This window comes from Rhinolophus ferrumequinum, chromosome 6 (assembly GCF_004115265.2).
Source record: "Rhinolophus ferrumequinum isolate MPI-CBG mRhiFer1 chromosome 6, mRhiFer1_v1.p, whole genome shotgun sequence".
NCBI classification, from domain to species: Eukaryota; Metazoa; Chordata; class Mammalia; order Chiroptera; family Rhinolophidae; genus Rhinolophus; species Rhinolophus ferrumequinum.
The window spans coordinates 60939038-60950620 of record NC_046289.1 but is presented as its reverse complement, the minus strand read 5'-3'; the positions used below and the strand labels follow the sequence as shown (position 1 = coordinate 60950620).

At 46.4% G+C, this 11583-nt stretch overlaps 1 protein-coding gene and 1 pseudogene across 3 annotated transcripts in view; both read left to right on the top strand.

Moving 5' to 3' along the window:
- Window positions 1-2322: 2322 nt before the first annotated feature.
- Window positions 2323-2790, top strand: LOC117024081 (60S ribosomal protein L23a-like; annotated as a pseudogene).
- A 2238-nt stretch (window positions 2791-5028) lies between these two features.
- Window positions 5029-11583, top strand: part of SQOR (sulfide quinone oxidoreductase) — a 40984-nt gene continuing 34429 nt past the window's right edge. Inside the window, exons 1-2 of one of the 3 annotated variants that reach the window (XM_033109101.1) lie at window positions 5032-5294; window positions 11029-11097. The gene's annotated coding sequence lies outside the window, so the exon portion shown is untranslated. Of the gene's footprint in view, window positions 5295-10845; window positions 10964-11028; window positions 11098-11583 lie in introns of those variants that run through there. The other 2 variants (XM_033109102.1, XM_033109103.1) reach the window with 2 other exon arrangements.

Sequence of the window (11583 nt, the reverse complement as noted above, 5' to 3'; positions counted from 1 at the left end):
TGAGGTACATGAGTCACCTTGCCCATTTGCAGTCCGCCCTGGAGACTCTTATTCTACTGACTCAGCCCTAGCCAGGAGTGGTGTCATCCTGAGCAGCAGCTTGTGCCACATTACAGGTGAGACCTGTCATTCAAGATGCAGACTGGCAATGTAAAGCAGGCTGTGTCACACCCATCCGAATCTTTGGGACTTCTACCATGACCATGAGAATATGTCTCCACACCTCTGCAGGGACCACAACGGACCAAGGGCTCGGCTGACCAAGGGCTCAGCTGCGATGCTCTGCCATAGACAATGAGTATTGTCTATTTTTCCTGCCCACAGAGCCTCAGCCAGCATTTCTACTGGAGGCTTAATGAATGTGTGATTCACTGGTATGGAGTCGCACATAGCAGAGCATCCAACCAGGGATCTACTTCAAGTAGAGGTGAGGGAGTGGGCCATGACCCTGGGATCCCCCGGCTGTGTCAGGTATTGCACCATCCAGAGCAAGAGCTGGTGAGTGGGAGGGGCTCCTTTGTAGCTGACGGCTGGCTGGCTGTCAGTGTGGGGTCCTTTCAGATACTCCCCACACTGCCTTAGTACCAGCAGCGAGCCCCATCATTCCCAGTTTCCGTTCCTTTGGCACTTTATGTCATGGTTACTTATTACTCCCCTTCATAAAGTGATGTATAATGTGACAAACTGTGTCTCTCCAAGAAAAATACAAACCCATTGAGGGCAGGATTTTTGTAAATCATGAGGGCAGGACGTGTCTTCTCCATCTTCTTGTCCCTATCGCTTAGCATTATGTCTTTCACCCAATAAAATTGTGTTGGGTTCAACAGAATGGTTCAACAAAATGGTGTAAGACCAAAAAAGAGTTAGAACAGGCTGCCTCAAAGACTTAAAAATCCAGTAAATTTATAACTCACATTTGATAAACACCTGGAGGGCTACTATTCGATGAAAAACTCAGGAGTTGGGGAGAGTATGAGGATCGAAGGAGTAAGTAGCAATTCTCCTACTCATTCATCTGTCTCTTTTCAATGCATGTTTTGAAAACATAGGAAAAGTCCATCCAGAGGGGAGCTCTGGGAGGCGATGAAGTTGCACAGCTGAAGTTCTGGGCACTTAGCATTTTTCTGGGGAGCCTGGTGGTACTTTTGAGGCAGGAGGAACACCGACAAGCATTTATTTGCCCTGGAGGATATATTGGGGCCTCCCCCACTGTTTGCTTCATCTCTTGGGAATATCACTCCCACTCGCAGGTTGTTTTTATGTCTAAGGGGCACTTTGCAGTGCAGTACATCTGCCTATGCAGTAAATAGTTAGCTTTTCTACATCTCAAATAACTCCTATTTTTGAGAAATTAGATCTAATATTCATACGCCAGCTCCAATATTCATACTGTTGTGTTTATCTTAGGACAGGCATATTGAACTTTTTTCTCTTCAGGATCTAGTATAACATTGGATAACAATAATAACTATAACCCTGTAGGTACTTTAGTAATCACCATTTATTACCTACCATTTACTGAATGCTTATTCTATGCCAGGTATAGTATATATTAGTGCTGTAGAGCAAGGGTGTGGCGCAGGCAGGCTCAGGCTCTCCATCCAGAGGGGTCTCCTAGGGTGCAGGAAAAATACCGAATCTGGAATCAATTCTTTCTCAGACACTTAGTTTCAAACTCCGTTTGGCCAATTCTTTTTGCCTAAATTTTCTCATCTATAAAAGAGATGAAATCTGTCCTTCTACCTCGAGGATATGCTAGAAGAATAAACACTATGATGCTGGCCTTTGGCATAGATTTGGTCACTGGACACGCCCCCTGAGGACCTGAATTCTTACTCCCTTTATATTTGTGTTGCTCTCTAAAGTCATTTGTGAAGGCAGTGGGAGTATTCTGTGGTTGGCCAGACTTTTCCTGCTAAAAGATGGTGGTGTGATTTCTGCTTTTTGATTCTGCAAAGCTAGCTGTCCTGATTCCTGTCCACTTTTCCTGCCATCATTACTCCATCATTTTGATGGTTCTGTGAACCCCTGAGAGCCTTTAATATCCCTTTTCTACGTAAGTTATCCAGAGCGGTTTCTTGCTTGCAACCAAGAATGCTGATGGGATAGAGTCTTTGTAGTGAAGCCCTTCCATATACGTTAGTGATTGTGGTCTGAAAAACAACTTGATCTAGTATGTAACAGATGAGGAAATTCTAGTTACCCTATAGGTTGATAGCGATTTTAGTTATTATTTGATATGCAGGATGGTTGTGAGGAAAACAGCACATTTAGGAGGTGTTGGACTGCCTTTAAAAAATCTGGCATAGCTTTTTCATGAAGATGGCGCCAAAAGTGAAGAGGGAAACCCCTGTCCCTCCCAAAGCCGAAGCCAAAGCAAATGCTTTGAAGGCAAAGAAAGCAGAGCTGAAAGGCATTCACAGTCACAAAAAAGGAAGATCCGCATGTCACCCACCTTCCGAAGGCTCAAGACACTGCGGCTCGGAAGGCAGCCCAAATATCCTCGGAAGAGCACCCCCAGGAGAACAAGCTCGACCACTCTGCCATCATCAAGTTCTCCCTGACCACTTACTCAGCCATGAAGAAGACAGAAGACAACATACACGTGTGTTCACTGTGGACGTCAAGGCCAACACGCACCAGATCAGACAGGCTGGGAAGAAGCTCTGTGACATTGACAAGGCCAAGGTCAGCACCCTGGTCAGGCCTGATGGAGAGAAGAAGGCATGTGTTTGACCGGTTCCTGACTAGGATGCTTTGGATGTTGCCAACAAAATTGGGATCATCTAAACTAAGTCCAGCTGGCTAATTCTAAGTATAAAAAATTTTCACTATAAGAAAAAAATAACCTGGCATAATACACAATCATCATGCCATTTGCCCACCCGTCTCCGGTTCTGAGACTGCCTGGTGGTCTGGCAGGCTGAACACTGTGTGTGCTGCTTGGTCCCTTTAGTAGGGGCATAGTAGGAACTCAACCCACAAGTCTCACTGCAGCTCCTCAGAAGCTGGTGTCACCTTGGCTGGGCTGCTCTCTGAGCTAGGGATAGTTTGCTGTGGCCAGGGGTGAACTGCTTCTCTACCTACTCACTCATCCAGGGAAGAATTCGCGACAGGGGAGGGGTGGGGGAGGGGGCTTGCGGATTGGGCAAAGCAGAGGGTACTATTGAAAGTTGCATGCCTGCAGGAACAGCCTCTTTACCTTGTGGTTTCACCTGCCCTCTGTTCTTCAGAGGGTCCCTTTCTCTGTTCCATGCCCTATTCCCACCCATTTCTGTTGCCAGGCCTTCCTGCTCAGAGCCTGCATGCCTTCTTCCCAGAGCCCTGCTGATTTGCTTTTCCTTCCCTAGGATGGTGAATTGGGGTGTGTTCCTTAATGCCCCTCCTATCACTTTCTTTCCCCACCTTTTCTTTAATGATGTGTCTCCTAGTAATCCCATCCCCCCAGGTGCGCACTTTCACTACTTTGCAAGCCCCACATGGGTGGGTAGGTTTTGTCAACAGTATATGTATGACCAGGCAGCAGGCACAGGGCTTGCTTGACACGTAGCAGGTGGGCACTCGGAATATCCATCAGATAGGTGAAAGAGCAACTGCGTGAGTGAGTAAACTCTCAGCCCCCTTCCTGGCTGGCTGATGTTACAGTCCCCACTTTTCACGGGAGAAGGAAGGGTCTTAGGTGAGATAATAGAATGAATACATGTAGAAGTCCCCAGTATGTGAGATATGCTCAGGACACGTTTCTTAACTGAATCTGATTCCACACCCGCCAACCTCAAACCATCCAGCAAACCGCACGTCTCCTGTGATTCTTTCTTGCCTGCAGCCTTCCCTTCTAAACCAGGGCTGCTTCACTGGGTTGGGGAGGGTAATGGGACTGGGATGTGGGGTGGGGCATTTTTGTTTGTCAGGATGATTGGAACATAATCTATTGGCCTTGAGATGGTGGGAGCCAGGGATGCCAACATCCTGTGCTGTGTGGACAGTTCCATACGATAAGTACTTGTCATGAGTCCTGCATGATTCCTGGTTTCCCCAGCTCTTGCCCCAAGTTAAGTATGAAACAACTTTTTTTTTTTTGGTAAAATAAATTGGATCTTAGCTCAGATAATTACAAATATGCAACATTGCATGGCTTTAATATACTGAAATTTCCAGGAATGCATCTGTTGGAAAAACAGGGATTATTTTGTTCAGAGCTTTTTTACCAGAGTTGTTCCCCATTTCAGAAAATCATGTCACAGAAGCAATGCTGCAGGTGGAACTGAGTGCCAACAAAAGTCTACAGTCTGCATTTGTAGGTACCGTGTTCATAGTGACTTTATCATAGGTGCAGGCAGTCCCTCTGATTGAAGATAGAAAACGTTGCTTGTAACAAAAATTTTTTTAAATCATTCAAAAATCACCAAAACAAAATAGATGTAAAAGAAATGTAAATATACTTTCAAAGGTTGTTTTGGGGGAAAGTTTGTGACACGTGAAGTTACTAATAAGGCTTAAAATTGCAGTAAGACTTTTGGGACAGCCTGTATTTATTATTGAAAGGGGCTGTTGGATCTGATATTGTGGAGAACCATTTACTTACCCTCACCTAGAAAGAGCAGCCAGTTGAAAAATGTCGTCATTAAAGTAGGCCGTGTGGAGGGCAGTGGCTGAAAGCCAACAGACCCTGGCCTTACCCCTGCGCTTACCAAAGCGAGTCACTGGGCTTCTCGGAGTCTTGGCTGTCTTATCTGTGAAATGAGTACGGGAACAGCAATCTCCCTGGGCAGTGGTGGAAACCAGGTGAGAAGCACAGGACGGCTCTGGAGGACCCGATACAAACTATTAATCGTAGCGCTTCTATCCACAGGTCTGCCTCCACCTTTGCCCCTCCCAGTTACTCATTGCTGTTGCTACCCCGCTGGGCGAAGGGGACAGCGACAGTTGGCCCCTAGCCCTCCGCTGTCGCGCCCCAGGGCGCCGGCCGTTCTCCGGGGTGTGCTGGGAGCACAGGGCGAGTCTGACCAGTGGGCAGCGCTCGGGGCGGCTGGACCCGCGTCTCTGCTCCGCCCTGTGTGCTCATAAAGCCCGGGTGTAACCTGTACTTGGCCTTTAGTGCCCCGGCAGCGACGCCGGGCGGGGCAGCGGCGGAACCTTTCCGGACCTTTCTTGGGGTGAGCCTCGCTCTCCCCGCCTCCAAGCCTCCGCCGGGGGCCGGGCGGGCGGGGCCCCAGAGAAGGCCGGGAGCCCGGCTGGGAGCTGCAGGTTTTGCGGGGCTCACAGCTGTGGCGGGAGGCTACGCTCGCCGCTAGGTAAGAGGCATCGGGGGGAGGCCGATCCCCGGCCCTCGGCTAGGGGGCGGAGGACCGGTCGGCCACGGAGTACCCCTGAGGTTGGTAGTTGGCTTAACTCTGCTCCCGCAGCTGGGACTCCGCGGCCCCTTGCCTCGGCTTCCATCCCGCTCCACACTTTCCTTCCCCACCCCGCGCCGCAGCTCTTTGCTGCTCTTGTCTGGAACCTGGGTCTTGGGATTCTTGCTTCCTTCTCCGAGTGTCGGGCCTCCCGGGCGCGGAGAGGTCCAGCTGCGAGGGGCGGTTAAAAGCCGCAGTATCCGGTTTGGTGGTGGGAATATCTGGCGCCTTTCACTTGTTGACTGTGCCACTCAGCACGGTCCCCGGGCGTGGTGGGGTGCTCAGCCTCCGGGGTCAGAGGTTGACGTCAGTCTGTCTGCCCACAGCGGGGACGCATTTATCCACCGCCAGTGCGCGTGGTTCAGAGGTGCATTCGAGTCAGTTGCGGCTGCGATCAGCAGAGAAGAGCCTTTAGGGCACGTACTAAACAGGAAGCGGCGGAAAGGGGAGAAAGAAAGGGTCCTCTGGTGGAGTTGTGGCTCCTTTTCTTTCCTCTTTATGTCTTTTTAAAAATCCCGACCTACCTTCTTGCTTAAAGACACACTGAGCCGAACCTTTGGATTTGTCTGGGCTGCTATAACGTAGGATTCTGACCCATTTTTGTGCCTTGTACCCCTTTGGCAGTTCTGGGAAGACTAAGGACCCCTTCTCAGTACAATACTTTTAAAGATATAAAATAAAAGGCACAGTATTATAAATTCCAATTCCAAAACACTTGTCAAATATTAAAAGAATTTATGGTATAGTTATAAGCAATATATATGCCTTTAAAAATAATGCATTAAATAACAAGATCTAGCAGTGGATCTAATAGCTGCCATAATTTTGAAGTAGTAACAGCATAAACAATATTTCAAGGTATAGGCAACACCTGTAATATAAGAAAATGTCTGTGATTTCCTTGGTGACAAAGTACTAGATACTGCTAAATACTGCCATGGTTTGTTGTCTGTATAAACAATGAAGAAAGTGTTAAATTTCAGTTAGAAGTTAATGAAAAATAAAGATGTGAAAAACTGTTTTTCCATCTCCGTTCATGGGCCCCAGGTTAAGATCTCCTCAGAGAGGAAAGGGCACTGCCTAGGAAGTCAGGTGACATGGCTTCCCGTGTTGACACTTCCATTGACCAGCAGTGTGAGCTTGGCTTTTGAACTTCTGTGTGTTGGCTTCCTCACTGTACAGAGGAGATAATTATGCTTTACCATGTATTTCAAGTGCCCCAGCACTGTCTTGCACAGAGGGGTGAGATAAGTACCATTCATTAGAACTTGTTTGTCTCTCTTACTGGACTGCAAGCTTATGGCCATCACTGTTGTACCTCCAATCCTGGTGCATGGAATAGACTCAATAAATATTTTTTTGAATGAATAAGTGGATTGGACTGGGTTGCTTGTGGTTACATCTAAAAAAACAAAAGTCATCAAAGAGACAGCTGGTGCTTTGAGAAATAACTCTGTTTAAAATTTGGGATTTTTTTTTTTTTAATTGGCTGGCCAAATATATAAACACATTTGGAGCTGGAGTGCTTGAAATGTTGATCATGGCCCATGGCTCTGTGTGTTGGGGTCTGTGTGGCTGGTGTTCTGCCAGAGAAAATGAAAGTGAGGATTCCTTTGCTGAACAGTTTCTCCATCTTGCCTGTGTCCAGGCTTATTCATCTGTTAAGTTGTAACATAGGAAGTGTCATGTAGTGGGGGAATGGAGACAGACACATGTTGAAGCATGTCTGGGCATAGATGCACATTTCTCTTTTCTTTTTAGCTTTCCCTGTCCTACCACCCACTGTGATATAACTCCTCTTTGACCCTGAAGATTTGGTACATAGGAGTGGTTGGGGTAAATTGCTAGAAGCTGCCCAGGCTAGGACTGAAGCCAATTTGTGGTTTTTAAATTCCCAGCCTTTAAAAGTCTGTGTAATTCAACAACTGTGGATGGTAATAAGAAGAAGGAAAGTATGTTCAGCCAGCCGTCTCTGTGATCCCCCAAAGTGCTGCACTGAGACAGGAAGATAGGGAGAGAACTTTGTAAAGAACATGAAATTTAGAACAAACTGGGGTTATCTATGCCTCTAATTTTGGGAAGGGCAAATACTGGTGTTAAGAACTAAATTTTGTCCCCTCAAAATTCATATCTTGAAGCCCTAACCCCCAGTACCTTAGAATCTGACTATTTGGAGATAGGGTCTTTTAAAAGGTAATTAAGGGTGAATGAGATCGTAATGGTGGAGCTGTAATCCAATTTGACTGGTGTCTTTCTAAGAAGAGGAAGAGACACGAGGAGGAGGCCTGGTTATATAAACACTTGTCATTCTTTACTGCAATAATTTCTAGTTCTGATCAGTCTGTGATGTTAATAGAACAATTTGAGTACCTGCTTGTGAACCCCCACTTCCCTTTCCCCCTCATTTAGAGGATGACAGAGTTGTAGAAAAGGAAGGGACCTTTGAAGCCATCTGGTCCAATTCTTTATCCTTTGTTGAAGAAAGCATGCCTCAGAATGGTTGAGGACGAGCCCTACCTGGCACTACCTGGGATGTGGACCTGGGTCTTCTGACTCCTAACACACCCTCAGACAAAGCTTCGGCAGGACTGGGAACTGTGTCATTTAGTTAGACATAGGGAAGACAGGACCTTAGGGAACCTGGCACACCTGTTACCTTGCCTGTTTATTCTGTTCCTAACCACTAAAGGATTGAGTTTGGCATCTCTTCAATTATTGTCGAACAACAGATGTATAACTTGTAATTAAAGATTCTTTTCTCATTGCATTAAGACCTCAGGGAACATTATGCCTGACTAATTGGCCAGTACTTGTTTATGATGAAACCCCATCCACCCTTCAGAGTCCTTTTGCATGTGAGACTCTGAGTGGGAATCCCAGCTCTCCTGAGGCTGGTAAGTAATTTCATTGTGATCATTGAACAGATTCAGGAGACAAGGCCTAGGCTGATCCCTGCTGTGTGACTGGGAACAAATTAATTCCACATCAGGCCTCCCTCTCCAGTGTGTTGTGTTCTATACCTTGGGGATCGGCACACATAAGCATATGCAGACATAGAAAGGACACTTTCAAAATACTTGACTCCAGGCCAACTGTGAATCATGGAGTTGAAAGGGAGCTGAATTGTGATGCTTTATATGCTAGGACATAAGTGGTCAAGATCCCACTGATTAAAGCAAGCAGAAAAACAAGGGACTTCCCTATGTATATAATTCAGTCAAAACCTTTAACTTTCAGTTGAAATAATTCAGTGGACTGACTATTTCCTTTTCTGGAGCCACAATACGATAGTTTTCATTCTGTAAATATAATTCTTATTTTTTTGCTCAGCAAATGTATGGCTTAGTGACATTGTCAGACCCTCTCTACTGTAAGGCTTTCTGATTGTAAAATGAGTGTAGGCTCGGGACAGTGGTAGGGAATTTCTCAGCAGCAAAGGGAGCCATCGTTTCATTGTAGAGTCCTCATTAGTAACTCTTAAATCGGTAACTCTTTAAAGAAAATTCCTGTAGTCTGCCCCAGACAGTTAGGGAACTAAAGAACCCCGGTGTGGCTGTAAACCCTGAATCATCGAGGCGCTGTGTACAATTGTGTTTCTGTTTCCTGGATGATTTGCTCCTGGTCCACTACCAAAGCGTTGCTTCACAGCTTAATATTTAAACAAATATTTAATAATATTTAAACAGGTTCAGAGGAAGAGTTCCAACTGGGCCCTGCAGGACTAAATGAAGGTTGTTCCATTTTCTTTATTTGTTAACGATACAGTAATCCAATTTCTGAACACACCCGCAATGACAGCACTGCCATTACGCAAGAGGAGGTGTGCCAAGAGGAAGGGTGCAGCCTGCGCAACCCCTCCATGGCACACCTCTCGTTCTATTCTCAGTTCCTTCTCTCTCACCCTGCTTTGGACCTTTACTGCACTTTGAGTAATCCAGTACTGTTACACCCTCTCTTCCTTATATCCACTGGAACAAGGTCACAATTCACAGTCTTCCTTCTTTATCCCCTATAGCTAATTTGTCACAGAGATTCCTTCAACCTGTGTTGTGCATTTACGCCTCCACTTCTGTTCTCATTGTTTCTTCTAAGCCCTCGCTGGTGCCGGAATTTCTGAAACAGCCACTTAGTGGGTCTTCATATTCCTAATCGTTCCTGTTACACAATAGACAGACTCTTTCTTCTTATTCATCACAGGCTCTGTAGTGCCTAACACAAGGCCCGACACATAGGACACACTCAAAAATGCTGAACTTAACTGAATTGCTCCAATTCATCCTCTCAACTTTCCCCGGGGTGGTGGTGGGGGGGGTCTTCAAAGACATCAGTTTTGTGAAGAACTTCTGAGGACTCTCATTGCCATTAGCAGGGATCATGAGCTCAAATGCAGGCCAAGGCCCAGCACGTGACATAAATGAGTGGTATAGGCCGAGTGGGGTTGTGGGGAACGGGAAGCTCCTGCAGGATTTACATGGGCAGTGACTGCTTAGTTCCAGCCAAGTGTTCACATGTTCTGAGAAGGTGGGCCCAGGGTTGTCAAAGAGGCCAACAATCTGGACTTTTTTTGGTGAGACACCCAAAGTTTTCATGTTGGCACTAATTCAAAATTTAAGAAAATAGCATGAGCCAAACAAAACACCGCTCTGGTCTGCGTTTGTCCTGCCGCTGGCTGCTTTGTGATCCCTAGGTAGGGTGATGATGGTTTAGGATTAAGCTCCCAAACCAAAACTTTGCTTACACGTGCCTGTCCAATCTTATTGCACGCTCTTCCCGGTGGACGTCTGCTGTAGGCTGCCCTCCTCCTCGACCAGTTACGCGATGCTCATTCTAGGTGATTCCACTTTCCGACCCTTAAACAACTCAAATGTCCCAAACTGTTCTAGATGGGCGCTCGCCTTTACTGCTGTTTCTACCCATGGAATTCCTCTCTCTTCAGCTGCCTGGATGACTTTTTTTTTCTCCCGGGGCCCTTCCTATCTCTCATCCAATCATTCTCTTTCTCCTACCTCGGGTCTTATCTGAATATGTGTATTTCTAATGCTAGCACCTAATCAGACCCGTATCACCACTGCACCATCTGGACCATTGCACTCGTCTCCTAACTGACTTCCAGAAATGTTTTTGTTTCTCCTCCAGTTTAATTTGCTCCATGATACTAGATTCATTGTCTCAAAGCCACCCCCTTTGTTCTATATCTTCTCAAAAGCTTGATTTTTTTCAATTCCCTAGCATGGCTCTTTATAATTGGGCTATAATAGTATTTTTCTTGTCTACTCTTCTCAACATCAGTCAAATCTGGTTGAACTTCCATTGCCCAAACATACTCTGGGCCTTCCCACCTTAGTCAGGATCTCTGGGAAACAGTTGACACACTGGAACATGTTATTAAGAAAGGTTTAATGAAATAACTATTTACAAAGGGCAAACCAACAAGAGTGGTGAAGCAATTGTATTGCTTCGGGGCTTGGAGAGGCAAGTAGAGGAAGTGATTACCAGAACCCTGAGAAAGAGCTGTAGCTGAAGAGAGGGCCACCCCACAGGAGCCACGGCCTTTGGGATACAGCCTACAGGTGAGGCTCAGCAGGGGGTGTCTGAGGAATAAATATCCTAATTTTACTCTTTTTCCATTCTCCAGTATACTGGTGCCTCCCCATTGGTTGACCCCAACTGGAAGCCAGAGGACCAGCGGATGCCCACCTTACAGGTCAGCTCTCAGGGCTCACAGCAGGGCAGAGAAGGCTGGAGAGAGATCTGGAGGGCAGTCGCCATCTCTTTGATTCATTTACTTCGGCTATTCTCTCCTCTTAGTGTACCTTCCGTAGCATTTCCGCTGTCAAAATGCCACCAGTCCTTTACTTCCTGCTCTGTCTGTTTCACCAAGCTTTCATTGATTATTCCTTCTCTCATCAAAACACCTAAGGTGTTGAGCTGATGTTAATTTCATTGTGCTTTGCTCCTGCTAGTTCAATTTAAGATGAAATATAAACCCAGATTTTTGGAAGCCAACCCCAACTCTCCCTCCACTAATCCAGAGATGATGTAGGTGTTGGAAAATAAAGCTACTGTTCCTGAAGAGGTGGCCAGAGAGAGCTACATGGCAGAGGTTTTCTGCCTGCTATGCCAACTCTCTGGATCACCCCAGGGGATGACAAGAAGGGCCCAAATACTCCACGCCGTGTCAGTGGGACTA